The sequence below is a fragment of the Schistocerca serialis genome, chromosome 3 (genome assembly GCF_023864345.2).
Source record: "Schistocerca serialis cubense isolate TAMUIC-IGC-003099 chromosome 3, iqSchSeri2.2, whole genome shotgun sequence".
NCBI classification, from domain to species: Eukaryota; Metazoa; Arthropoda; class Insecta; order Orthoptera; family Acrididae; genus Schistocerca; species Schistocerca serialis.
This window is the reverse complement of record NC_064640.1, coordinates 936706661-936733829: the sequence shown is the minus strand read 5'-3', so window position 1 is coordinate 936733829 and position 27169 is coordinate 936706661.

Sequence of the window (27169 nt, the reverse complement as noted above, 5' to 3'; positions counted from 1 at the left end):
GATTTCTAATAAAGTTGCATCTGTATGGTGTATCGTCTCAATTGTGCGAACGGATTCATAATTTCCTGACAGGAAGGTCAGTTCGTAGAAACTGATAAGGAGTCACCTGGTGAAACCGAAGTGATAGCTGTAGTTCCTCACGCAAGTGTTATATGCCCTCAGTTGTTGTTGATCTATATAAGCGGTATAGGAAACAATCTGAGCAACCGTCTTGAATATTTTTCCTTATGATGCTGTCGTTTCCTCCAGTCAAGCCATAGTAAGATTAAAACGAACAACAAAATGATTTAGACACGCCATCTGCATTGTGCGAAAAGTAACAATCGACGGTAAACAATACAAATTCGTGAGGTCCTTCAGGTCAGAACTGGTACTAAGAAAATTTTGTTCACTTTGGGTTGCACGATAAGCTACTCAGTTCTAAAGGCTGTCGACTCAACTGGACAGCTATTAATCACAATTACGAATAACTTACGCTGGAACCATCTCATAGAACATTTTGTGGGGAAGGCGAATCAGAGTCTGCGTTTTATGGTACGAGACTTGAAAGATGCAACAGATCTAGTAAAGGGACTGCCTACATTAGCTTGACTGACCTCTTCTGGGGTGTTACTACGCTGTATGGGAACTTTACCAGATAGGATTGACTGAGGATGTCGAAAGGTTTCTAAGAAGGCCACCTCGTTTTGTACTGTCGCGAAAGAGAGGAGAGAGTATCACGGATATGATAAGCGAGTTGCAGTGGCACTCAGTAAAAAACGGACGTTTCTCTTGTTATGTCCAAATCTGTTCTCGAAATTTCAATCACCAACTTTCTCCTCAGAATGACAAAATATTCTGTTAACTCCCACCTACAAAGGGAGAAACGATCACGGCAATAAAATAGGAGAAATCAGATTTATCATTGAAAGATTTAGATATTCATTTTCTACTCGTGGAGCTCGAGAGCCGAACTATCGACAGATAGTCTGAAAGTGATGCTAGGAATCCTCAGAAGTGTGAGCAGCTGAGAAAACATGTAGGAGTATAATAAACGTAAGTCACAACACTTGGAAAGTGATATGATTACCACAGCTGAAGAACTGGTGTACATGATTTTTGTTATAACTGAAGACACTGAAATATCTTGAAAACTGCACATCGGATCCAAAAAAGCTAGTATTTCAATTTGTTTGTCTCGGAAGGAGGCATCCAGTAATAGCACACTCGATCACCCACCCCACCCCGTATGCGAGTGGAGGGGAGCAAGTTTGAAATTTCCAATTGGAACCCTCATTTCTTGTTGCAGTCTAAGATTCTACGGCAAAATATACATACGCTTTGTCTGAAGTATTTCTTCGTTTCGCCACAGATGGCGCTGTAATCGCAGGAATAGAAATGGGTACACAATCGTACTTTATGATATGCTAGCCATTGAATATGCAGTGGCACATGGGACCCCACCTCCATGCTTCGAGCGTAGGACAGACCAGTATTTCATAACTTCTAATTGGAAACCCTTTTCGCAACATTGCATTCCTCGGACATATGGAACAGGAACTACTCGACGCCCCACTGTGACCGTGGCTCAAAGAGATGTCTACTCTACATTTCCAATTGGAGTAAGCATTCGAATGCTGTACCACCAACTTCAGTGGACTTAGTGATCCGCTTTTCAAATGACCATACACAGGACAGAAGCTTATATGCAGGAATGTGAGCACAGGTATTTCTCATGCAGACGGCCATAGTCTTCACGGCCTGTTGGCACTTGCTGGTACACCTTATCTTTTAAACATCCCTACAGAAATAAATCTGGAGACGTTAAATCCGCTGACATAGCCGGAAAATTAACAGCGCCACCTCTTCCGATCCACAGACCAGTGTAAATACGGTCTAACACCTCCCATGCCTTAATTGCGTTGGGTAACCGTCATGATGAACCACGTACGTTGCCGAACGTCCAGGGCAACATCCTGCCGTAGTACCGTAGTTCCTGTTCCAAAAACGTCTATTCAACGCGCCGTCGATAAAATACGGCCTAGTGAGTTGGTTCCCCATGATGTCACACCGTACGTTAATCAACCAAGGACGTTGATGGTCAACTTGGGCTAGATGGTTTGTAAATATAGACTCGTAGGAAATAGTAACTCGGTAAAGAACGTGGGAGTCGTTTGCATTTGTCGAGGTGCCCATTCACTAAACACAACCCGGATGTGGCAACCGGCGGACGAAGTTCTTGCTGCAGTGACGCTTGGTATGGATGATACTTATGACGATGCAGTGTTCTCACAGTATTAACTACGGACATATCGGAATCGCGATGTAATTGCCGGGAGCTTATCCGTGTTTTGAGGTGCATTGCCGCTAGTGCAGCTGTTTCATTAGCTTCTCCTGCAACATGTTTGCTTCGTTCCCTTTTGCTGGTCTGTACGCTGCCATCACGCATAAAGGCGTTCACAACCTTGTAAAAAGAAGGAACGAGAGCGAGCTTCCTCTGGAAAACTCTCGGCATACAAGGCAACTGAACATTTCTCCTTCCTTCCCCGTAAATCGGGTTCATTTCAGTTTTTTCCTCTGTGGCTGCAAAATTCATCGTCTCTTTGCACGTGTGTTATAGGTAAGTGTGCAGGCAATAAACACTCCGTAAGTATTGTAATGTTTAGAGGCACTACTGTTCTACATCTGCACGATACATGAGCTCCAGTTGCAGTGTAATGCCTGTTATGATACGTCGTAGTTCGCTACATGGCCACAGTGGCGCGACGATACGTCGGAGGGATACAATGTTGTGAATGGGGTTTCCAATTATAACTTATGACATACAGGCTTTCCTACCATCGCAGCATGGAGGTGGTGTCTCATGTGCCATTGGATGTTCAAGGGCCATTGAGTAGCATGTCGTAAATCACGATTGTGTAACCATTTCTATTCCTCCGTTTACAGCGCCATCTGTGGCGAAACTAAGAAAATGCATAACGTACAGTCATGGAAATAAGTATTCATACAGCAGGTGGTGACAAACTACGATGGTGTGTTGTGATAGTAAATCACCCACAGCGCCGATACGAATAAGTACCATGATGTAGCGTCAGATAACCGTGTTCTTGGTAATGAAGCTTCCCGTATCCCATGAATCTATTCTGCGAAAATAAAGATGTTACATTCCGCACGGGTCTACGACAGGGCAAAATGTATTCATGCAGCGGACTACTTTCAACCAAACAAACGGCTGACACAGCCCCGGAGTGCGTGCCACATTTGTGCAGTCGTGTGGCGACCGTGAAGCGACAGCACGTCGGACGTGAGTACCGTGGAACAGCAGAATGGACCGCAAGGGGAAGGAAACGACCATTGAGGAACGAAACATCGTCGACGCCCAATATCTTCAACACAATTCGTATGCCGGAATTGCGAACATCATAGAACGAAGCCGAGCGACTGTGCAATCTATCATTAAGCGATATAAGGACAGACATGTAGTAATAAACAGTGAACGACACGGTCGTCCACAGAAGCTTACAACAAGAGAGATCAGAATGCTACTAAGAATCATCAAGAAAAACCCAAAACGACAGCGTCGCCACTATCCGCATATGTACATGACCACTTCTGAAAGGACATCACTCCAAGGGCAGTTCGTACCATTCTCAATCGTTCGGGCTACAGAGCCAGGGTCCCGAGACGAAAGCCCTACATCAGCAGAAAGAACAGGAAGTGGCGGATGGAATTCGCGAAACAGCATGTATCCAAGACAGCAGACTTCTAGGATACTGTATTGTTTAGTAATGAAAGCAAATTTAATATCGTGCACAATGATGGTAGAATCTTGGTCTGGAGAAGACCGAATACAGACCTCGACCGAAACAACATTCAACCCACGTTGAAGCACGGAGGTGGTGGAGTGATGGTATGGGGCTGTATGTCAGCCTCCGGTGTCGGAAAATTAGTGTTTGTGGAAGGTACCATGGACAGATTTGTGAATATGAACATTCTCAAACAGAACTTACAACAGAGTGTTGACGCCTTGGGTCTTCCTAGGAATTATTACTTCCAACAGGACAATGATCCCAATCATGCGGCGCAAATTGTCCGGCTGTGGTTGCTGTACAACACTCCACACACTCTTAAAACACCATCTCAGAGTCCGGACCTGAATCCCATCGAACACTTGTGCAGTGAGCTGGAAACACGAGTGAGAAAACACGACATCCGTAGTAAGGCCTCTTTGAGAGAAGTTCTACTTCGAGAATGGGCAGGTATCACGTCGGAAAATGCAAGAAAAGTGATCCATTCCATGCCACGGAGGTTGCGAGAAGTAATACATCGGAAGGGTATGCATACTTAGTATTAAAAATGTTCTGGCTTTGTTAGAAGTGTCATTTTCTGTTGGTGCATGAATACTTAATTTCCAGCGCAGTAGAGAACTTGGCAGAAGTTTTTGTAATTTGTTTTGTAAAGACTTGTCCATTCTCGTTCTATATACCAGCATAGCTGCATTGGACACTGTGTATAGTGCATATCCAATTAGTGTTTTTGGTTTCGTATTGTTAATAAAGACAGTTTACTTTTCCTCGCTCTAGTGTATGAATACTTATTTCCATTACTGTATGTACATTTTGTCGTATAATCATAATCTGCAGTAAAAAACGGAGGTTCCCACTGAAGATTTTCAAGTTGCCCCCCCCCCCCCTCCCCGCCACTCACACACTGGGTGGAGTAGCGGTTGGAGTGTGGCATCATTGGATGTCCCCCTCTGAGAGAAGCAAATTTGAATCATAACTTTTTTGGAACCTATGTGTAGGATTCGTGGTATTTCAAGGTGTGTATGAACGTATTATGGTAATAAACATTTGTCACTTGTCCGATTGTGATAGCAGTTAACAACGTACCGGTATTCATCTCTCCGTTAATTTACATTTACTTCATCTAAAAATATAGCATCCACGAGTACAATGTCTTGAAATTCTGACCTACGACACATGTTAGAACTTAAACCTTACCTCATATAGGACGAATAGGACGAATATCGCTTGCAAAATTTCATTATTCCATTCGATTCAACCAATGTAAAATGACAGCGAGGAACAACGATCGACCTCAGCACATGTGACAGGTATTCAATAACGTAGGGAGATTAAACGGTTTAGCATTGAATGAAACAGTGACAGTTCATGTTTATTCACTGGATCTTCAAACTACGTAATAGCTGAAATATGGAGTGGAAATAGGAGCGGGCAAACGATTTATTCCTGAATGTTGGGCAAATTCCATAAAGCGGATATTGCATTGAATCTGTGATGAGCAGCGAAACGGTCTAATAGACAGCCGGCGGGCAGGCCGGGGTGCATACAAACGACATGGCAGCACAAACACGGGCGCGGGGGCAGCAATGATCCCATATTGACAGCGCAAGCAGCGACTAAGGGGCTGCGCTGCACACCATTAGGGGAAATTACACTGCACCTAAAAACCAAACACGTCCACTACAAATGTATTTAACAGACGAGCATCAAGTATCGTTACTACGAGAGTTGGTCACAAAATTTTTATCAGCACCACGAAAACTCAAGCAGCGACCATGAAATTCGATGTGATGTTAGTCGTTCAGTAGATATTCACCCTTCAGTGCGACAAATCTCACCGACGAGGAATGAATTAGCGGAGACACTGGTTGTAGAAAGCCTCGATGTTGGCTTTCCAGGACAATTTCGATCTCTAAAATTCCTTCGTTGTCCGTCTCGGAGTGGGTGCCGCTCAATAATTTCTTCATCAGAGGAAAGAGGAAGAAATCAGTGAGTACCATATCAGGAGAATACGGCGGGTGAGGCAAAATTTCATAGCTCAAAGTAGCAGTATGTGTGTGAGAGAAAGCTGCGTCGTTGTCATGGAGCAAAACCACCCCCGAGGACGGGGCATCGTCTTCACAGTCTTTTGTAACCTAGTCAGGAGATTCCGCTAGTATATTCCTATAACGGTTTGCCCCTTACGAACATGATGTGACATCACCGTACCGTGGCAGTCTCAAAAATTACTGATGATGACGGTGTCTTCGTCTCTTTCGCCGATGTTTCTTCTGCTCGCTTTGCTCCTTTGTCTCGGGATCCGAATTATATAGCACGCACTCTACCGTGGTGATAGCCGGCTAAAGACGTAGTCCGAATTGGGTGGGACAAAAAAAATGTTCGAATGTGTGGGTCATCAGTCCCTAAGCGTACACACTTCTTAACCTAAATTATCCTAAGGAGAAACACACATACCCATGCCCGAGGGAGGACTCGAACCTCGGCGGGACCTGGGTGGGACAGCTGCACAACATTTCTGTTGCTGCTTCGACTCGATGAGCTTTTCGAATGGGTGTGAGCAGTCGCTCATTCAAGACACTGAAAACTGATCAGTGATTGATTTTCACTTTTCTGAGCATCGGCTCGACTGTGACACGCCCACCTTCGACCTCCAGGACCTCCGCTTCTCTCGCTATTCTCGATTCTAATCATAGTGATTGTCTACCGCTACTTTCTCGGACATTCAGGCGTGTATAACAGCAGTGGAAGCTTCTCTGCCACGTTACGAATTTGTAGTACGATGGTGCACTGTTTCCGCACACTCTCACCAACTCACTATAAGTTGTGCAGCCTTGTTTCGCTTCACGTATAGAAAACGAATTACCACACGATACTCCTGTTTTGATGCGTTGGGCCGTTGGTTTGGTACTGTGCCGCATGGATTTCAGTATGCATCCAAGACCGCACGTACAGGGTGTTCGGAAACTCCCGTTAGAGACTTCTACGACTTGTAGAGAGGAGTGAATAGATAACATTTTGAGCTGGAACCCATGTCCAGAAACGTACCGTTTCCGTGCTACAGCCACTTGAAAACATTTTGGTAAAGCGACCACTTCCACAAGTAAGTGATTAGTCGTGACCCAGTACATCAATTGTGTTACACTTCCACTCATTATAGCCAAAGAAATTGCTCGTGTACTCGTTCAAGGGTTCTCTTCAACGTGATGCCGTACGGCATCTTCCAATTCGGGTGTGCGGCGACTCCTTGGAACACCACAGTCACGCCGGTTGACGATGAAGATACCCTTCCTCGAAGCCGTTTCGTAATTGTGGTGAAAAGGCTATGCGATGGAATCGGACGTTGTGGAAATTGTAAATTTGTGGTAGGCTCCTATGGGACCGAACTGCTGATGTCATTGGTCCCTAGGCTTACACACTACTTAATCTAATTTAAACTAATTTACGCTAAGGACAACACACATACCCATTCCCGATGGAGGACTCGAACCTTCGACGGGGCGAACCGCGCGAACCGTGGCAAGACGCCCGAGACCGCGCGGCGGACGTTGTGGAGAACGACCTTGATAAAGAGGACAAGTAGCTCTTCCATTGCCGTGAGCTTCGCCATTCAAAAGGATCATATCAGTGTATTCTGCAAACGTGTACTATCCCGTGTTGCTCTCACACTCACAAACATGTGAATGAGGCTCGAACCAGGTCAGAGAGGTAGGACAGACGTCAAATGACATCAGCTGATCCGACGTAGCCATCCCCCAACCTGCTGCAAACCTACCTATCAAACATGTTTTCAATCGGTTGTAGCACGGAAATGATACCTTTCCGGACATGGGTTCCTATTCAAAATGTACTCACTCCCCTCTACAAGTCCTAGAAATTTGTAACGGGTATTTCCGGCCCCCATGTATGAGTCTGCAAATAAACAAAGCATCAATTATGTAAATTTACTTCTTCGAGATGATAATTAAAACTGTATGTGTACCCCTGGTAGTGCGCGTACTTTACGCTACTCTGTGTAGCACATCTCCATCTCAAAAAAATGGTTCAAATGGCTCTGAGCACTATGAGACTTAACTTCTGAGGTCATCAGTCCCCTAGAACTTAGAACTACTTAAACCTAACTAACCTAAGGACATCACACACATCCATGCCCGAGGCAGGATTCGAACCTTCGACCGTAGCGGTCGCGCGGCTCCAGACTGTAGCGCCCAGAACCGCTCGGCCACTCCGGCACGGCTCTCCATCTCAACGAGAGGCTAGTTTGATATGGACATCAAAAAGTCGCGTCATGACACAGGCAGAATCCAGAGGAAAGCCTAATTCTGAATAACTGGACTAGGATTTGAACTCCACTATCCCCGAACCAACTCAGAAGATGACTGGAAAGATCACAGCCGAGATATCGCTACAAAAGGTAAGCTACACTCAGTTTCATACTCGTATATCTCATTTAAACTCTGCGCTTCCAGTGTTGAAAAAGTAGATAATAAATACTTTTTCACGGAACATAGTCCACATGTTATTGAACTTTGTACAGCAAAGTAAAAGTAATAATAGTGCCTTGTACATTATGAAATTTTCATCACAACGCTTACCAATGATGTTGTTAACGTGATATCTATTCGCTGATTCATCACTGAAGGTGATTTTCCAAAGGAAAACTTTTCCTCGAATGAATGCGAAGAAGTCCCGAATAAGAATGTCGACAGACTTAAACAATACCTTTTCGAAAGCTAGCCTGTCAAAACGCTTTTAAAAAGAAATTACGTTTATGGTTTCAAATATAAATTCCAAAACAACTTAGCAAATTATGTGGTCTGGCAACATCCTGCACGAACCACTAGTTTCGTAGTTGAAACACTTTTAACAGGAAGTGGAGAAACAAAATTATCATTCAACATTTTTGATAATTTCATCGTACAGTGCATATTAATAGAAAAATTACTTTACTGTTTCCTGACCTACGATAGCGGCCAATACAATACAGTATGTTTCATTTCTTGATGCGTGCGTGGTTTTTTAGAAGACCTAAACAGGAAGTGTTTTTGTTAACTACTCTGTTCAGGCTAAGATCTGTCTCATCTGCAGACCAAATCTCATTGACCACAATGAGAACACTCTTCTTAGCATTTTGTTGTAAACTGTCACTAGTATGATTCATAAAGATACAAATCCAAATGTGCTTTAAGACTTTGACTGCCGTGTGGCCGGAGCAGGCGGCTGTGCTGCGCGCCGGCGGCCTCGTGGTAGTCAACGTCTGAAAATGTGCTCTACAGATCGTCTGGAAATTCCTATACATCATTCTGTTTTCCGTGTAGATGTTCCGAGTGTCTTATGCAGCGTTCATATTCTACAGATCGTTTGCATGGCCTCTCGAGCAGTGAGGTTCCACAATGAAAATTTTCGAACTGCGTTTGGAATCCGCAAGGAACCGTGTTTTTAAGGGTACAACACTTTTCACTTCATTAATAAAAACAATATATGGCTAAGCCATGTCTCCGCAATATCCTTTCTTTCAGGAGTGCTAGTTCTGCAAGGTTCGCAGGCGCGCTTCTGTAAAGTTTGGAAGGTAGGAGACGAGGTACTGGCAGAAGTAAAGCTGTGAGGACGGAGCGTGAGTCGTGCTTGGGTATCTCAGATGGTAGAGCAGTTGCCCGCGAAAGGCAAAGGTCCCGAGTTCGACTCTCGGCCCGGCACACAGTTTTAATTTGCCAGGAAGTTTCATATCAGCGCACACTCCGCTGCAGAGTGAAAATCTCATTCTGGAAATATCTTCGTACATCGCTCAACAGTGTGTTATTTTCGTCTTCCATCATTTAATGCTTGGAAATCAGCGCTCTGAAAGAGCAGGAACTGTTCTTCACGAACTAATCGTCATAGCTAATTACAGAAAAATATCAATTTTTTCAGAATGGATCTTTCACTTTCCAGCAACGTGTACGCTGGTCTCGAAACTTGCTCGTCTACTGGATCGGGACTAGAACCCAGCTAAAGTCGCCAGTCTTCTCTTTTAGATGATGCTTCGCTCGACAAAACCGCCTTTAACAGCGTAAACTTCTTCTGTCATGGATTAAATTTTAAATGCAATATTTGCTTAAGCTATTCAACACTTTGTACTTTGTTTCATTTAATCTGTTGAAATAAACTGAATAACTGAAAATGTCGACTCTTTGTTCTTCTTCATCAATGGCCAAATTGCAGAACTGACAGTAGATATATCTCTTGACTTCACCCATTCTGTATCAGCGTCCTATGTTACCCATAATTAAGGTTAGCCCTGTTATGTATGAATGTGTAGTTAATTGGGAGTGCATGTGCGCACGTGGGATCAGTATACCTTCCTTCGTTTTCGTTACAGAAGATGGCTTGTAACGTGAGAGAACAACAGACAACAGTTTTCTTTCAAAAAAGATATGTTTTGCGATTTGTCTAGCAGACTAATGTGTGAGAAATGGAAAACTTCACGGAACTTTTCTTTAAATTTTGTACGATGATGTGCTGGGAGACTTTCACATTTTTAGCACTCTCCCAATAGGACAGGGTGCCTGCCACCGCTATATAATTTTTTGATGACTGACTGGCGTCCCCACCCTCCACTCTGGGATGAGGCGCCATATTACAGCGCCTGAGAAGTTTTAGAATGTTTCGGAGTTGGTCAATCGTGGGCTGACGCTGGGATGAATAACACATGTTGCTTTCGAACGCACTTAGGATAAAACCTGTTATTTGGGATACTGTTTCGATGTTTCATTAAATAATGTATTGAATTCCTGCAGTGATTAAATTCAGCTGTCAAGAGAATTACGTGGCTTAATTTTCTATGTGTAAACTTTATCGGTCTCCAACTTAGATTTTGAAAGAAGGATTTCTTTTCACCTACCCACCCATTTTAGGATGGCTTTATTATCCTCCATATATTTCTTGAGCATAATGAATAGTCACAAGCCAGATCTGAGGTCAAGCACTCATGATTCGTGGGAATTATTAGGATTTGGTTTGACTGGTGATACTGTGTTCTGGTGATTTCCTTTTACCAGCAGTAGGCAGCATTTGAGTTCTAATGTGTTTACTAGAGCAAACTTGCTCCATCGACATGTCCTTTTCTTTCTGACAGAATAATGCCCAAATCATTTGCTAAAAATATCAACCCCCATTTGGACCCATAACATTAAGACGATTTTCAGTTGTTAAATGATTACCAAAATTCGAGGACAGGCTATATCGTTTTTAATAAATGTTCTTCTTAATGGAAGAAAGTTCGTTAGTCTTGTTGCCCACTGCATTCCGCCCCTCTTTTCCATCTCCTGTCTTTACTGACAACGGTTTACTGTTCGAGAAAAGTCTTTTAAATGGTTAATGGAATTAATTCCTTGATAAGTATTGCTGAAGTCGCTAGAGTCAGTTACGTTGCACATTACGGATTAATCCTTGGGCCAAATTCATTTAAATTCTCTCACCAGCTTCAGATCACACTGCACTCAGTAGAACTTTCAAATAGAGAGACACTGCCAGCTCAATATAAGAAGCACAGTGGCTTCAACAAGTCCGTGACATACAACAAAAAGATAATAAAATCCAATTACAGAATTAGTCAGTAGTCAGACAATAGCTAACATTAATGGATACAGTAAATATTAAAATAGCAGAAGTATGGTGCATCCTTTATCTGACGACGCTCGCATGGATTTTCTCGACATTGTGGAGCCTTTGATCAGTCGTTAAATTTAGTGAAGTGCATAATCTGTAAAAATTCTCTTGCAGGACGTCGTTCAAACCGTCTTGGGTAAAATAGCTTTGAGATGTGGCGTTGTACTACAACCGTGGTTTGTTTCACAAGTGTGTGAATTTTTATCTAGTTTGAATCTCAGTGAGTGAATGTGAGGAAAAGAACTAAGCATAGTTTTCATGAGTATCAGTGTGATTAATTAAGGAGAAACAATTTTGTTTAAGCATTCATCTGAAATTTGTGTTAGTCTTGTGTTCGGATATGCATGGATGCACTCGATCGCAGCCAGAGGACTTTTCCGATATGATCCCTGAGCGACGAGAAAACGTGGGTAGGGATGATAGCGAAAACGACGTGGAGTCTTATGGTCAGAGAGACATAGCTCTATCAGCGGATACACTGCAGTCAAGTGGCACGGGAGAAGAAGCTTAGCAGACGGACCTTCCCTTGGGGCCCTTGCAGTGAGAGACGGCCAGCACTTCGAATCTAGTTATGCAGCAGTTCCAGGAGCAGAGTACTGGGCTAGAGAACGTAGGAAAGTGAATACAACCACACAGTCCTGATTTAGCAAAAACGCTGGGAGAAAGCACTGAGGCACACAGTACCAACAAATGCGTACAGGGTGATTCAAAAAGAATACCACAACTTTAAAAATGTGTATTTAATGAAAGAAACATAATATAACCTTCTGTTATACATCATTACAAAGAGTATTTAAAAAGGTTTTTTTTCACTCAAAAACAAGTTCAGAGATGTTCAATATGGCCCCCTCCAGACACACGAGCAATATCAACCCGATACTCCAACTCTTTCCACACTCTCTGTAGCATATCAGGGGTCACAGTTTGGATATCTGCTGTTATTTCTCGTTTCAAATCATCAATGGTGGCTGGGAGAGGTGGCCGAAACACCATATCCTTAACATACCCCCATAAGAAAAAATCGCAGGTGGTAAGATCAGGGCTTCTTGGAGGCCAGTGATGAAGTGCTCTGTCACGGGCTGCCTGGCGGCCGATCCATCGCCTCGGGTAGTTGACGTTCAGGTAGTTACGGACAGATAAGTGCCAATGTGGTGGCTTTCCATCCTGCTGAAATATGAATTGTTGTGCTTCTTGTTCGAGCTGAGGGAACAGCCAATTCTCTAACATCTCCAGATACTATAGTCCAGTTACAGTAGCACCTTCGAAGAAAAAGGGACCAAAAACTTTATTGGCTGAAATGGCGAACAAATGTTCAACTAAATGAAACTTTATAGCTCCCTTAATTCGCCGACAGATAGTGCTTAGCTCTGCCTTTTGTCGTTGCAGAGTTTTAAATTCCTAAAGTTGTGGTATTCTTTTTGAATCACCCTGTATATTGCCGAAGCCAAAGACACTGAAGAAGAAATTAGGAGGAAGCTGAGTGAATTTAATTAACTGCGGAGTAGTGAATCAGTGGCGTCAAGAAGTAACTAGAGGTGGCACAAAATCACTCCATGGAAGCTGAAATAAGTGCTTCTGCACGATGAAGCATTAAGGCAACGAGGTTGTCAACCTGTTTTTTTAAAGAGCGATTTGGTTTCACCTACCCACCCACGTTTGAAAGTATTCATTGTGCTCCACGGATTTTCTTGAAGATAATGAATAGCCACAAGCTAAGTTTTATTGCAACCAATAAAGATTCATAGGAATTATTAGGATTTGGTTCGATTGGTGAACTTATCTTCTACTAATTTCCTTTCCCCAGCAGTAGCGAGTGTTGCAACGTGTTTACCCTGTCCATCATTTCCGATGGCACGTTATTTTCTTTCTGGCGGAATAGCGTCCATAGAGTTTTTTAAAAAATCAGCCCCCATTAGGAACCATAATATTAAGATGATTTTCATTTGTTAAATACTTACAAAAATTCTAGGACAGGTTAGCTAATTTTTAATAAATGTCCGTTTTAATAGAGAATAGTCTGTTTCTCATTTCACACACATGCATTCCGCCATTCTTTTTCCGCCTCCTGTGATTATTGACAACAGCTTGAAAGTCATCTGCTGTAACTTGGAAACTGTGTGTGACAAAACCTCTTACTTAAGAATGTGTCTTATTACTGTTAGTGTATACTAAGGAGCAACACTCCTGGCGAGGACATTTCGGACCTACAATACGAGATAAAATTCGGGTAATGGAAAAGTATTCCATACTGTCGGAATATTCATCTACGAGACGTGTGCTATGTGCTCGAGAGTTGCCACCTTGCAAGATGAAATCATTCTACAGAATGTTGTTTTCCCGAACATTTGTATCAATGAGATTGTGAAAAAATATGTATGGATATTCTCACCCTGCCTTCAAATTCTAAGACGATCTAAAATCTATACTTCGTATTTCGAGTGCTCCCAAAGCTACAGAATCTAAGAACGAAGGCGTAACATTATTTATGTTCGTCTCAAAATGAGACTTCCTTGATCGACACAAAAAAATGTTCACTCTAGTGATGGTGGGGCGAATGTTGATATTACAGTTTAGTCATGCACCTAATTCTGAACAACAATTGCCACTACTACACCGATGTGAGAATGTCTCATTAGTTAGCTGCTGGAGTGAAATGAATTACGAGCAGAGCCATCCTCCCAGGCCCTATGTAAGGTTTAATGCTCTTACGTCACCGACGAGATTAACTAGCTCGATAGTAAGTCTGCTACTGCTTTCAAGTACACGGCCCACGTAGGAGAGTGGATGAATCATCGCATGCTCCAGACCTTGGCCTTAAACAGTCTTCCGTTTTGTGAGATGGCATCGCACGATATTGTGGCCGACGCCCAACTTCCCGTCCGAAAGAGGACACGCCCACGCGTCTGTCCTGCTCAGCGAAATTAGCTGCGCATCTGGGAACAGTACGCCTGTCATCCAGCGCGCCGCCACCAGCGCATGGGCGCGGATGCTAAAGGAGGAGTGTTTTCCACTCATGGTGTCATCTTTCTATTTTTATTTTTTCTTAATTTACTGTTGATGGTACTTCCAGTAAAATTTCGTGTGACTTTCATATGCTAGTATTTTAGTTGTCATTGGAAATTGCCAATTCGCTGAAACATGTCAATTTAACGAGCTGTTCAAGTTCTTTTCGTATGACGCCAACCGTTGTACATGACAAAGTAGTTTCTCGCAGCGGCATAAATGCTTCCTGAAGTTATTTCCGTTTCATATTTGGATTCAATCTAGAGCTTTCGAAATATCGGGATTGAACATAAATATGAAGCAGCAAGAACTTCGTTAAGCATTTATTCGGCAACCTAAACACTTCTTTTTTGTAAATATTGCAATGTTTACGATATGAACAAATGAGACGAGAAAACTGGCGATGTGTGAAGCCGTTAATGACATAAACAACGTCGCAATAAATGTGTCATTCTAAAAACACTAAGATCAGAGCATAATAAACTTCTGAAAGTATGTACCATTATCAGTTTTCGATAGAACTTCCACTATGTTTGATGCTCTTTGCCCATAGTTCTGAGACTTTAAAATAATCTTTCAGAAACATCTCTGAAGGCTATACAAAGAAAGTTATATTTCGAAGGAGGCAGATCTCTCCTGCATAAATGTTTTTTTTTTTTTTTTTTTTTTTTTGGGCCATATCCGGACAGCTCAAAGCGTTCAAACATTCGTCAGCAGATCAGACTACCTGCCATTTCTGTAAAATTTAGCTGTGCTCACACACATACTGCGAAAAAAAATTCAGTCATGGCTTTCGGTATACGTTTTAGTAAATAAATAAATAAGATAGTCCTGTGTTGTGATAAGCTTCAAATATGCAAAACTATGGCTTCCACAAATTATTACAGCGTCCACAACGTTATCAGATGTCTAATGTTAGTCAAATGGAAGTTTGCGATCGTATCTAGCTCCTTAATACACTCGACGTACGAGTCTACATCGTTTCTTCCATTATTGGCTGCAAGAAGATTATTCATGCTTCAGTCGTGCACACAGTGATTTTACTTACTGATTTGAAATACAATAAAGTTGTCATCAAGAAGAGCACGTATCAGCCGCACCAACTAGGTGAATAGACGCTGACTTCTAACTATGAGTTCTTCTTGATCTAAACAATCAAGTCGTAAGCATGTGACCTTCACAGAAGACCACTACAAAACAAGTTTCTTCTTGAATAGGCATGATGGAAGAAAAGGAAATAATTCCACTACCGTAGGCATCAGTATCTAGTCTGAATATTCCTGGTCATCGGATTCTGGGGGATAAGGAATATCATGTGCAGAAGAGTCGGAGCTTCTTAAAATCGGTAAGACCAAAACAGAAAAACTTCATAGGAACTCTCAACACAAACACTCTCTCTAAGTTAGGTAAACTCAAACAGTTCACAAAGACAATGGAACAATTCCACATAATAGTCCTTGCGATTCAAGAAACACGATTTACCAATGAAAATCATTTTGTTTCAGTAAACTACAGAATCTACAAAGGAAAACGTACAGTCCAGCCCAACAAGGGACCCAAACAATTTGGCACAACTTTTTTTGTGCACAAATCAGTTATAGATTCAACATCAGAAAGACTCTCCATAATCTCAGTAAAATCTGGAAACAAGGCATACACACTGATAAATGCACATGCTCCTACAAATGACTACAATAGGAGAGACCCACAGGTAATAGATGATTTCTAGGAACTACTGGAGGAAGCCTCAAATAAAATCCCTACACAAAGTGTGAAAATTCTGTTAGATTTCAATGGACAACTTGGCAAAGAGAAAAAATATTAGGAAAACAACAAGAAGTCACACGGCCCACAAGAGAACAAATAAAAATGGTTCAAATGGTTCAAATGGCTCTGAGCACTATGGGACTCAACATTTGAGGTCATCAGTCCCCTAGAACTTTGACCTACTTAAACCTATCTAACCTAAGGACATCACACACACCCATGCCCGAGGAAGGATTCGAACCTGCGATCGTAGCGGTCGCGCGGTTCCAGACAGAAGCGCCTAGAACCGCTCGGCCACCACGGCCGCCAATAAAAGTGGTGAGAGGCCTTTCCACTTCTGCGAAAATTTTGATCTTAAAATCATCTCCACACAATTCCTTAAACCTGAGAACAAATTTACAAAATGTAATTCACCAAACCGACTTTGGGTGAGTTTCAGATAGACTATGTTGCTATATCCAATAAGAATACCAAATAAATACTCAATACGAACAAGGAAGGGATTTTCTGAGTCATGCTACCATTTGCTACAAATAAAGATTAGATTTCTATCTAATAGAATAAACTGATACAAAATGAGGATTATGAAGCACAAACCAGGGATATAAAAATAACAGATGATCTGGAAGAAATAATTCCCAAATTGAAACAAATAGCTGAACAAGTAGCCCTATAAATCCAAGGAAAAAACACCAGTGGTGGAACGATGAATGTGATGAAGCAATGTTGGATCGACACCAAGCCTGGTTAAGGCATCAAAATGAAAAAACAGAAAAATCATATTTGGAACTCACAAAACAAAGGAAGACAACACAAAAAATAATAAGGAGAGTTAAACGTCAGTACCAAAAAGATATACTTCTAATGATAGAAACAAATAGTGAAAAAACAAACTCAAGAGACTATTACAAAATATTTGGCAGACAATTACAAAGATATGATCCTCCAACATTAATGTTAAAAGATAAAGATAATAACCTAGCCCATAGCAATAGTAAAAACACAGAAATTCTAGCAGAAACATTTAACAAGTTACTAAATTGTGAAGATCCCCCAGAACTTCTTCAGATAAACACAGAAACCCCAATTAAAACACCAGCAGAAAATATAAATCCACCTACAATTAATGAGGTCTACAGAGCTTTGAAAGAACTCAAAAACTACAAAGCAAGTGGAGAAGATGAAACGTTTGCTGAACTTTGGAAATATGCAGCAGAACCAGTAAAGATAGCATTACACCAATGCATAGTAAAAATCTGGAATGAAGAGAAATTACCAGAAAATTGGACTACTGCTATAATACATCCATTACATAAGAAAGGAGAAAAATCAAATTCAGACAACTATAGAGGAATTTCCCTTTTGGACTGCACGTATAAGATCATGTCAAGAATACTATACAACCGCTGTAAAGATCAATTAGAACTGGAACTGGGAGAATATCAAGGAGGATTTAGATCCTGGAGAAGCCGCCCAGAACAGATAATCACTTTGAAGTTAGTTATGGATGTCTACAAAAGAAGGCAAAAACAACTAGTCATAACCTTTGTAGATTTCAAAAAGGCGTATGATTGCATCCATAGATCTTCAATGATGAAAATATTAAGGAATTTTGGACTTCATCCTAAATTAATAAAAATGATACAGTTAACCTTAACAAACACCAAATCCAAAGTAAAATTTAGAGGAGAAATATCTGAACCATTTACGATTAAAACAGGGTTGAGACAGGGAGATTGCTTATCACCATTGCTATTCAATTGTGCTCTTGAATATGTAATGAGAGAATGGTACAAGGAAAATCCTATGAATATTAAAATTGGAACTAAGAAAGATAAAATAAACCTAAATTGCTTGGGATTTGCTGATGACCTAGCATTACTAGCTAATAATATTCAGGAAGCCACGAAACAAGCTTACAAAATATAGCACAAAAATTAGGACTCCAGATATCATTTGAAAAGACTGAAATAATGGTAACGGATCCACTTGTAATAGATCACATCACAGTGAACAATAGGGAAATTAAAATAGTGAAACAATTTAAATACCTGGGTGAAATTATAACACATAAATTGGACGAGAAACCTGCATGGCGAGCAAGAACTAATAAAATGATAAAAGCTCAAAAAGTAACATGGTCTACGTACAATAAAAAATGTCTATCAATTAAAACAAAATTAAAACATTACAAGACGATGGTTCAACCAGAGGTTACATACGGAAGTGAAACTCTTTTTAAAGTCACCCAGAAAAACAGAATTGACAAAATTTTAAAAGTAGAGAGAAGAATTGCTAGAACATGCATAAATAAGAAATATCAAAAAGCTGGGCAATGGCGGATAGTTCCAAATGAAGTGGTATACAGAGAACTGGAGCCCATCACTGATACTATACGAAAGGAAAGGATCTCTTTTTGTGGTCACATTCTGAGGACACCAGAAACCAGATTATAAAGGAAAATTATTGAGAAACTCTGGAATTTGAAACAACAAGGAGGATGGCTTAAGGAAATAAGAGAGGATATGGAAGAACTGGAAATAACTCTGGATGATTTGCAGAACAAAACGCCAAATTTAAAGAAGTTGAGGGACACAGAAATAAGATTTAAAGCAAAAATTGACAAACGACATACAATGAAAAGGGTATTTACAGATAAGGAACGACGAAAAGCATCGGAACGAATGAAGAGATACTGGGCCACTCGGAAGGGGAAAATACCAAAGAAGAGGACCAGAAATGATTGACTGAAGTGGTCCAATGAGGCCGTAAAAGCAGAAGAAGAAGAATAATAAACTACAAGTGAACCAAACATTCAGAATTGATCCAGAATATCTAAAATTCAACAAGAGAGATTTCTAGGCAAACACAACGAGTTGGAAGGAACTTGCAGAAGTACTGAAAAACAATGAGGCTAGGCAAACCCCCAAGAAAGCGAAACCACAGGTGGCGCAACAGTGCATTTGATCAAGCAATATATGAGTGATTAAAATCATGGAGAACTCAAGAAAAACGCCAGGAATTTTTGAGAATACAGAAAAGTTCATCTAAGGCAATACGAAGAGAAAAACGTAGATATGGTATTAACCGGCTTAAAGAAATTGAAGAAGAGTTTATCAAGAATAACACCAGAAATTTTTACAAAATTTTCAGAGAAAACGTGACAGGATTTCAGCCACCTAATCTGTGCTTTTGGGACTGACAGATCACTGGAAACCAACACAAAAAATAACTGTCTAATTTTAACTAAATATTTTCACTCACTTCTCAACTGCGAGCCTCCAACAAAACAACTAGTTTTAAAAAAATCCAATCCTGATTCAAAACACCATCTCTTAAGTAAGTATAGGAAATAATCAACTCTTTGAAGAACCACCGGTCTCCTGTAGAAGACAGAATCATAGCAGATATATGGAAATTAAATGACATTAATGTCACAAAAGCAACTCACAGAACTATATGAAACATTTGGGAAACTGAACAAATACCTGCAGAGTGTAAATGTGCATTAATTCATCCCCTCCACAAAAAAGGAACGAAAACCGATCCAAGTAATTACAGGGGAGTTTCACGGCTCCCTGTAGTACATAAAAATCTTTCTGAAGTCCTGTTACGTCGACTAGGAGAACAGGCGGTCTAATTAATATGACAATATGAGGCAAGGTTTCGCAAAGGAAGATCTTGCATTGAACAGACATGGAACCTAAAGACAAATCTTGCAAATTAGATGCTGTAGAAATACTGTAACAAATTTTGTCGACTTTAAAAAAGCTTATGATTCAATAGATAGGCAAAAACATTACTCCACACTTTAGAGGAATTCAAGATTGACAGGAAAACAAAATCAGTTACCCAACAGACAACAGATACAACCTCCAAGGTAAATTCAGAAGCATTTCATATTCGTACTAGTGTTCGCCAAGGAGATGGCCTTTCCGTCCTTCTATTTGACATGTTCTGGAAAAAACTGTGATGGAATGGGAAAAATAAATATAGGGAATTCACCTCGGGATTAAAAAAGAGCAGAGGCTCCATGTGACGTGTATGGCTTTCGCGGACGTTCTTGCCATACTAACCAACAACAGAGAAGAAGCCAAACTGCACTGGAAAAGCTTCAGGAAATCTCACAGAAAACTGGTCTACAAATCTCCTGCGAGAAGACTCAATACAGGGAAAGCAAGCCTGCAGATAATCTCCCCTTTACAGCTCAGTAGGGGAAAGTGGCATGAGTTGTGCACTCCAGATATCTAGTAGAGGTAATCCAACCATCAGGACTGAAGTCCATAACCCATCAAGAAATATTTTCCAAATTACAGACAGCATCTATTTCTGTCAATGCAAAACTAAGACATTACAACACAGTGGTTCCACCAGAAGCACTCTATGTTGAAGAAACTATAGTCATTCATGGTCGTACAAAAATTAGAGAGACTGAAAAGCAAGAAAGAAACATTTCGAGGAAAATATATGGACCAGTGTTTCGTTAAGGAATTTGGATAAAGAGGTCAATAAGAGAGATCTACAAAGAGGTAGAAACACCTTTAGGAAGAGAAGGATGAAATTTGATGGACATACCGGCGGATGAGCAAGAGCAGGCTCATAAGGCAAATCTTTGACATAGCAAACACTAGCAAGGACAACACAAAGTGGATCACTGAAACAGAATAAGACGTTAATGAACTGGAAATCACACATGACAATAGAAACAATCGAGGACAGTTCAGGTACACCATAAAGAAACATACACTTAAACAAAACACACCCAGAAACAGGAAATAAATGATTGGAAGAACGTAAGAGAGAGCATAGCCAGCGATGAAGAGAATTTGGGAAGAACGAGGTAAGAAAAAGAAATCATGAGTACTCTCTTCAGAGAGAATAACCGCTGTCATCACCTTCTTGACAAATGCATTTGAGAGGCTGAGAGTACACGTGGTACAAATGACATTTCACAAGAGAATGATTTAAATGCCCATTCGGAAAGCTAAAGAAAGGATCTCTTATGAGTAAAAGAAGTACAAGCAGTATCCTACATAGTGCCGAACTCTGTGATGATAAATTTTAAGCTCTAAGCCAATGGCTGGGCTGCATTTAGAATACATTTAGTAAAGTGAAATGGCAGACAGAAGGTGAATTCCCGCTATCTTTAATGTAGGTTTAGGTAGGCCTTTTTAGAAAGTTCAGCTGCAGCCTAATGTGTACGCTTTTAAGAGTGCTTGTAGTAATATTTAACGCATGTCTAAACTGGCCGTATTTTGGAATACCGCTTGTGCGTCTTGAGGAAAAACCACCACATAGACACAAAAGGTCATAAGGTCCTTCACCCTGTCTATACGTAAATGGAATATGATAAAGATTTTGGTCTCTCTGAGAACACAAAGGAACACTTGGAACATGCATTTGTTCCCCAGGACAGAAAGGAAACAGTGAATCAGGTCAGTAGAAAGTTTTCCGAAATGGAAATGGAAAGATTCAAATGGCTCTGAGCGCTATGGGACTTAACTTCTAAGGTCATCAGTCCCCTAGAACTTAGAACTACTTAAACCTAACTAACCTAAGGACATCACACACATCCATGCCCGAGGCAGGATTCGAACCTGCGACCGTAGTGGTAGCGCGGTTCCAGACTGTAGCGCCTTTAACCGCTTGGCCACCACGGCCGGCAGGAAATGGAAAGAGAAAACTAAATCGTGATCTCGAGTTCATAGAAGCAGACTGTAGGAAACACAATATTGGGCCCCATCAATACCTCTTCTGCAGCCTTTGAGTGAAATAAAAATTTGAGAAATGGAAAAATCTTCAGAATCTGAAGAACTACATCCGTTCGCTTTATCATGGGTTCTACATCAATGTTTCCCATTCCCAGACAACACCTACCGTGGGTGTAATAAGAGGAAGAGGAGAAAGAAGAGGACATAGTCAAAGAAGGGGACGAGGAAGACTGAAAAATGCACGAAACAGTGGTGAAGCATCAAGAGTGTTGCCCAGGAAGGACAGTCTTCGAGAGATACCACAGAGGGAAATGATTATGATTCTACAGACACTGGCTGTGTGGCGCTATAGAAATTGGCTATCAGTAATGTCTATAATGTGCTGGAAAAACAGCAATACATTCTCGGTTTGGTATTTTAATATTATTTGCTATTTACCTATTGTTTTTCAGCTTGTTATATTAATTTCGCTTTAATTATTCACACATCTTTGTTTTACAATCAGCATGTGTTGTACTATTTATATAACATGTGTTGCACCAAAAAATCTTCAAAATATAACACAGTAAATAAAATGTTCTTACACTGGTTCCAGTTTTACTCTAAAAAGTTTTAAGAATCTTAAGACACAAGGAGTATAAGTATTTGTAATACAGTAGAAAAGATAATGCAGGGGAACTACAATGTCTAATCATAGGTACAACTACACATAGACTAAATGACCACTATAAGAAAGTTAACTCACATAATTTATAAATAGCGATTTAACCTAGTCAGTCGTTTACTCATTTTGCTTTAGCAACCAGTTGTACCCCTTGTACTGTCAACCCCCCATTTTTATACAATGATCAGCTTAAACATTATGAGTGCTTCCTACCACTTGATTGCGTTGCTGGCACGTGCCGTAGCAAGTAGCACGTACAAGCAGAGCAGAGCAGAGCCCAATGGGGCATTATTCTGGCGATAATAGGGGCAGAAAATGGAGAAATCAACTGACATTAGCGACTTTGAGAAAGAGTAAATTGTGAAGGCTCCACGGCTGAGGCGAGCGTCGCAGAAACAGAGTAGCTGATCGTCTGTTAGCATTTTCTGTCGGAAGCATCTATGGAAGGAGTTAAAGGATGGTGAAACCACAAATAGGAGATATGATGTTGGATGTCGTCACCGCTTCAGAGACAGTAATTCCTAAAGAATTAAAATCATATATATAGTATCTCAGCGTCATGACAGCTTAGATGCATGTCATAGTGGCTGAAAAGCCACAAACGCTAAAACAGCAACGTGATTTTGGTATAAAAGCAGACAGAGTGATGTCGAGAAATATATAAGGAACTGCTTGCCTTGTGTACAGAGGTAACAGCAGCCAAGGACATGGTTTCCTTCGTAAACTCTTTCAGAGGCTTCAAAGCCACTTCAGATCGTTGCACTGGATACCCTAGGACCATTTCTGCAAAGTAAACAAGAGATTAAATATATTCTATCCATCATTGATCATTTTTCCATGTATTTAATTCTGGTACCACTCACTGACGTGACTACAGAAATGTTGGTTGTGCCTTTGTCAATCAGTTAGTCTTGTCATTCGGAAGTTCTAATGCTATCCTGACCGATCAGAGGACTAATTTATGGCCGTTTCTTTCATACAGGCGTGCAAGCTTTTGCGAATTAAGGAATGGAGAACAACTCCTTCCCATGCTAAGCAAATAGCTGTGTAGAACGTGTCCATCGAACTATATTTCAAATGCAGTCTTCTTGTGTGAATAGGACGTATAGTGACTGGTACAGGTATATTCCTTACGTGGTGTTTGGATGTAACAGTCATATCCACGAATCAACTGGGCACACAGTGAGATGTGACGGAAATGTAATAACAGAATCAAAAACCCACAAAACAGATGTCAAAAGCGAATTTTAGTGGAAGTGGAAATAGAAGCGGATGCGGAAGTGTATATATTAAGAAAAAAGTAACAGTTCTTTATCAAACATTATTTTAATTATATTAGTACTCAAAACTTTTCAGTGGAAAATTATATTTAACAAAAAGTAATTTTTCCGCTTTTTCACCATGCAATCTGGCTCCAATGAATAACTGTTCACTGGCTACGCTACTGGCAGGAGCTGACAAATACACGCGAGCTAGTGGCTCGATACATGATAGCGGTACATGTGTCCATTTGGTTTCCACCACATTACCGGATCATCTTTTAGAGGAACTTTTTTTTCCTTTTTTTACTCTAGTAGGTTTGATTATAGCATCAAAAGTGGACTGTCTTTTTCGTTAGTCGTAGTCGGGTCTTGCTGATATTCGTGCATACTTAACATGAATTCTAACGTTTGTAACGTGTTTCTGATTTGAGATTCTGCGATTAAGCCACAGCTTGCCGGAGGCTGATTTTCAATATCAAATTGGTACATTTTAGATCTAGTGTGTATGCAGTTATCTTGAGATGAGTCAGGATCTCCAGCTTTCATCATCATCGAATAAAGTATTTGAGACTTCACAAGTTCTGTGACGAATCCATTGAAAAATTTTGAATTTTGTAGTGGATATAAATACGTCGCAATTGTGTACTTACCGTTTTAGGCCAGTTCTCTGAATCTCGTGCTTGAATTTAATTCATCACCTAATTTTCTTGTAAAATTTTTGAATTGTTCGGAAGTATCAGTTTTTGTTTTTTCTTGCTGTAAAGTGGTCGCAGGAACTTGAATTATCCGTAAGACTGACGAAATGTTCGCGTGAAAGCTACTTAACTTTCTAGTAATATCTTGGAATGGTTTCATTACTTCTACAGATTTTTGACGATTTATCCAGTCTTCAACCGAACGAATCCTTGAGCTTCCAAAATCGTTCTATCATGCAGAACCTGTCCTTCAAGCTGGAAATAGAAGAAATTAAATGAACAGGTAGGGTTTTCATAAAAATAAAACAGACAATGCTTACGCTAAAGATATACCATAAAATTAAAGTTCACGGTGTTGAAAAGTCCAGAATGACAGATAAAGTAGGTAGATTAAGGCGTTCGCTTTGAATTGTTGCCAGCTTGATTTGTGCGACCAAGGAATGATTGAAATGAGTGACAATTTTTTTCAGTTTAGCAGCAAGTTCTAGGAGTAACGCCTTTGATTCCACAGCAATTCGAATACAAACTTATATCTGATGTATTGCGTAATTCACATCACCAAAGCCGGACAACTGCAATCCTTTAATCATGTCAGATCCATGATCATGAATAATACAATGCACTGCTTGGTGATATATGCCCCAATCTTGAAGTATAGTTTCAAATTTTGTCACCTTTTGACGCCCAGTTATGACTTCATGTTTCAAAGTTATAGACATCTTGTGACAATCCTCTGAAATACTATGAGAGGTCAAAGTAAGTAATGAAGTTTCAGAATGTAGATCAGACCATATGACAGTTGTGAAAGATATTTTTTCAAATTCTTCAAGTAAATTTTGGATTTTTCTTGCCAGCTTATTGTACAAGCGTCAACGGCCTTGCCGCACTGGCTGCACCGGTTCCCGTGAGATCACCGAAGTGAAGCGCTGTTGGGTGTGACTGGCACTTGGATGGGTGACCATCCAGCCGCCATGCGCTGTTGCCATTTTTCGGGGTACACTCAGCCTCGTGTTGCCAGTTGAGGAGCTACTCGACCGAATAGTAGCGGCTTCGGTCAAGAATACCAGCATAACGACCGGGAGAGCAGTGTGCTGACCCCACGCCCCTCCTATCTGCATCCTCCTCTGAGGATGACACGGCGGTCGGATGGTCCCGGTAGGCCACTCGTGGCCTGAAGACGGAGTGAGTGCTATTGCACAAGCTGTCGCACAAATACAAAGTACAAAAAATCATAACCTTTCAATTTATACTTTGTAACAGCAGCATTCATTACTCAGTGAAAAAAATTAAAGGATAAGATCTGGAGGGCAATCACTTCATCAGTCACACGGTTCATTTGTTGAGACTTCAGGTGTAAAGAATCCCAATAATCATTTACTTGCAGACTTCGTAGGAATGTAAATTGTTCAGCATCTTTGGCTGGAGTAAAAGAAAACTATAACAACAACACAATAAAAATAGTAAAATACCCCATGAAATTAAATACGTAAAAATAATACAAAAATAAAATTCCAGGTTCTTAAGTGGAGTACGTCAATAAATCGCAGCGCGCCCATATAAAGCGACGATTTTACTAAAAGACACGTTTCTGAACAACCTTATAAATCACACTATAGTTTCGCAGTAAGATGTTAATTTATAAATACTGGATTTTATTCTTCATAATGCATACTAGGTTTCTGTAACTTTTTTACCATCGTTAGTGTTTATTTTAGAACTGATGGTGGCAAAGAAGTTACCGACACATGGTATGTAATATGGAGAATAAAATGCAATAAATAAATTAACATTCTACTGAAAAAATGCAACGTGATTGGTATTGGATCTAATTATAAACTGTTACGTGAGCACCACCACACTTCTATTGATAAATGGAAGATAAAATTCTTAGAAACGTGTTTATATAGAGTGTGATAACTTTTTAAAGTGCTCACCTCACAGTGGATGAGGGACAGGGACGCAAAACCAGTTTAAATTTCGTGTAGGGCTGCCGACATATACTCGTGAGCAGCCCACGTACTAGAGTAGCGTACTTATTCTGTACCACAGGCTATTATATGCTTTTATCGTTAAGTGCTGGCAGCAACGAGAAAAGGCACATTATCTATCGACTTGTACCAGCACGACCCGGCCAGAACCAAGGGTGGAGTGAGCCCTTTAAAATTCTACAATATTTTGAATCATTCGGATAAAAAGTCTTTGCAACAGCAGTGGACAGAGCTCACACTATAATAATAGATCTATATTATTAGTACCGACTACATTATCGTATAAATATCGACTAACCTTTTGTTTTTTCGTCTTCAATGAAAGTTTGACAATTTCATCTAACTTCTCAAACTCTGAAAATTTCTCGACATGTAATGATTTAAGATGAGCCTTCAGTGCGGTGGACGTGCGCCCTTTTCGAGAATATACTTTGTCTCATATTTTGCATTTGGCACTCAAATCATTCATCTCAAAGAAATATTTCCAAATAAGACTTATTTTGTGAATGTAGGCTTTCCCGATGTATACTGCTGATGAAATCTTCTCGCGCTTCCATCCGGGTAGCTGCGTCAAAAATCCACGAAGCTTCGATGAGTGGCATTCTCATCATCTTCTGGCGAAGCGTAGCGGATTTTCGACGCAGCTACCC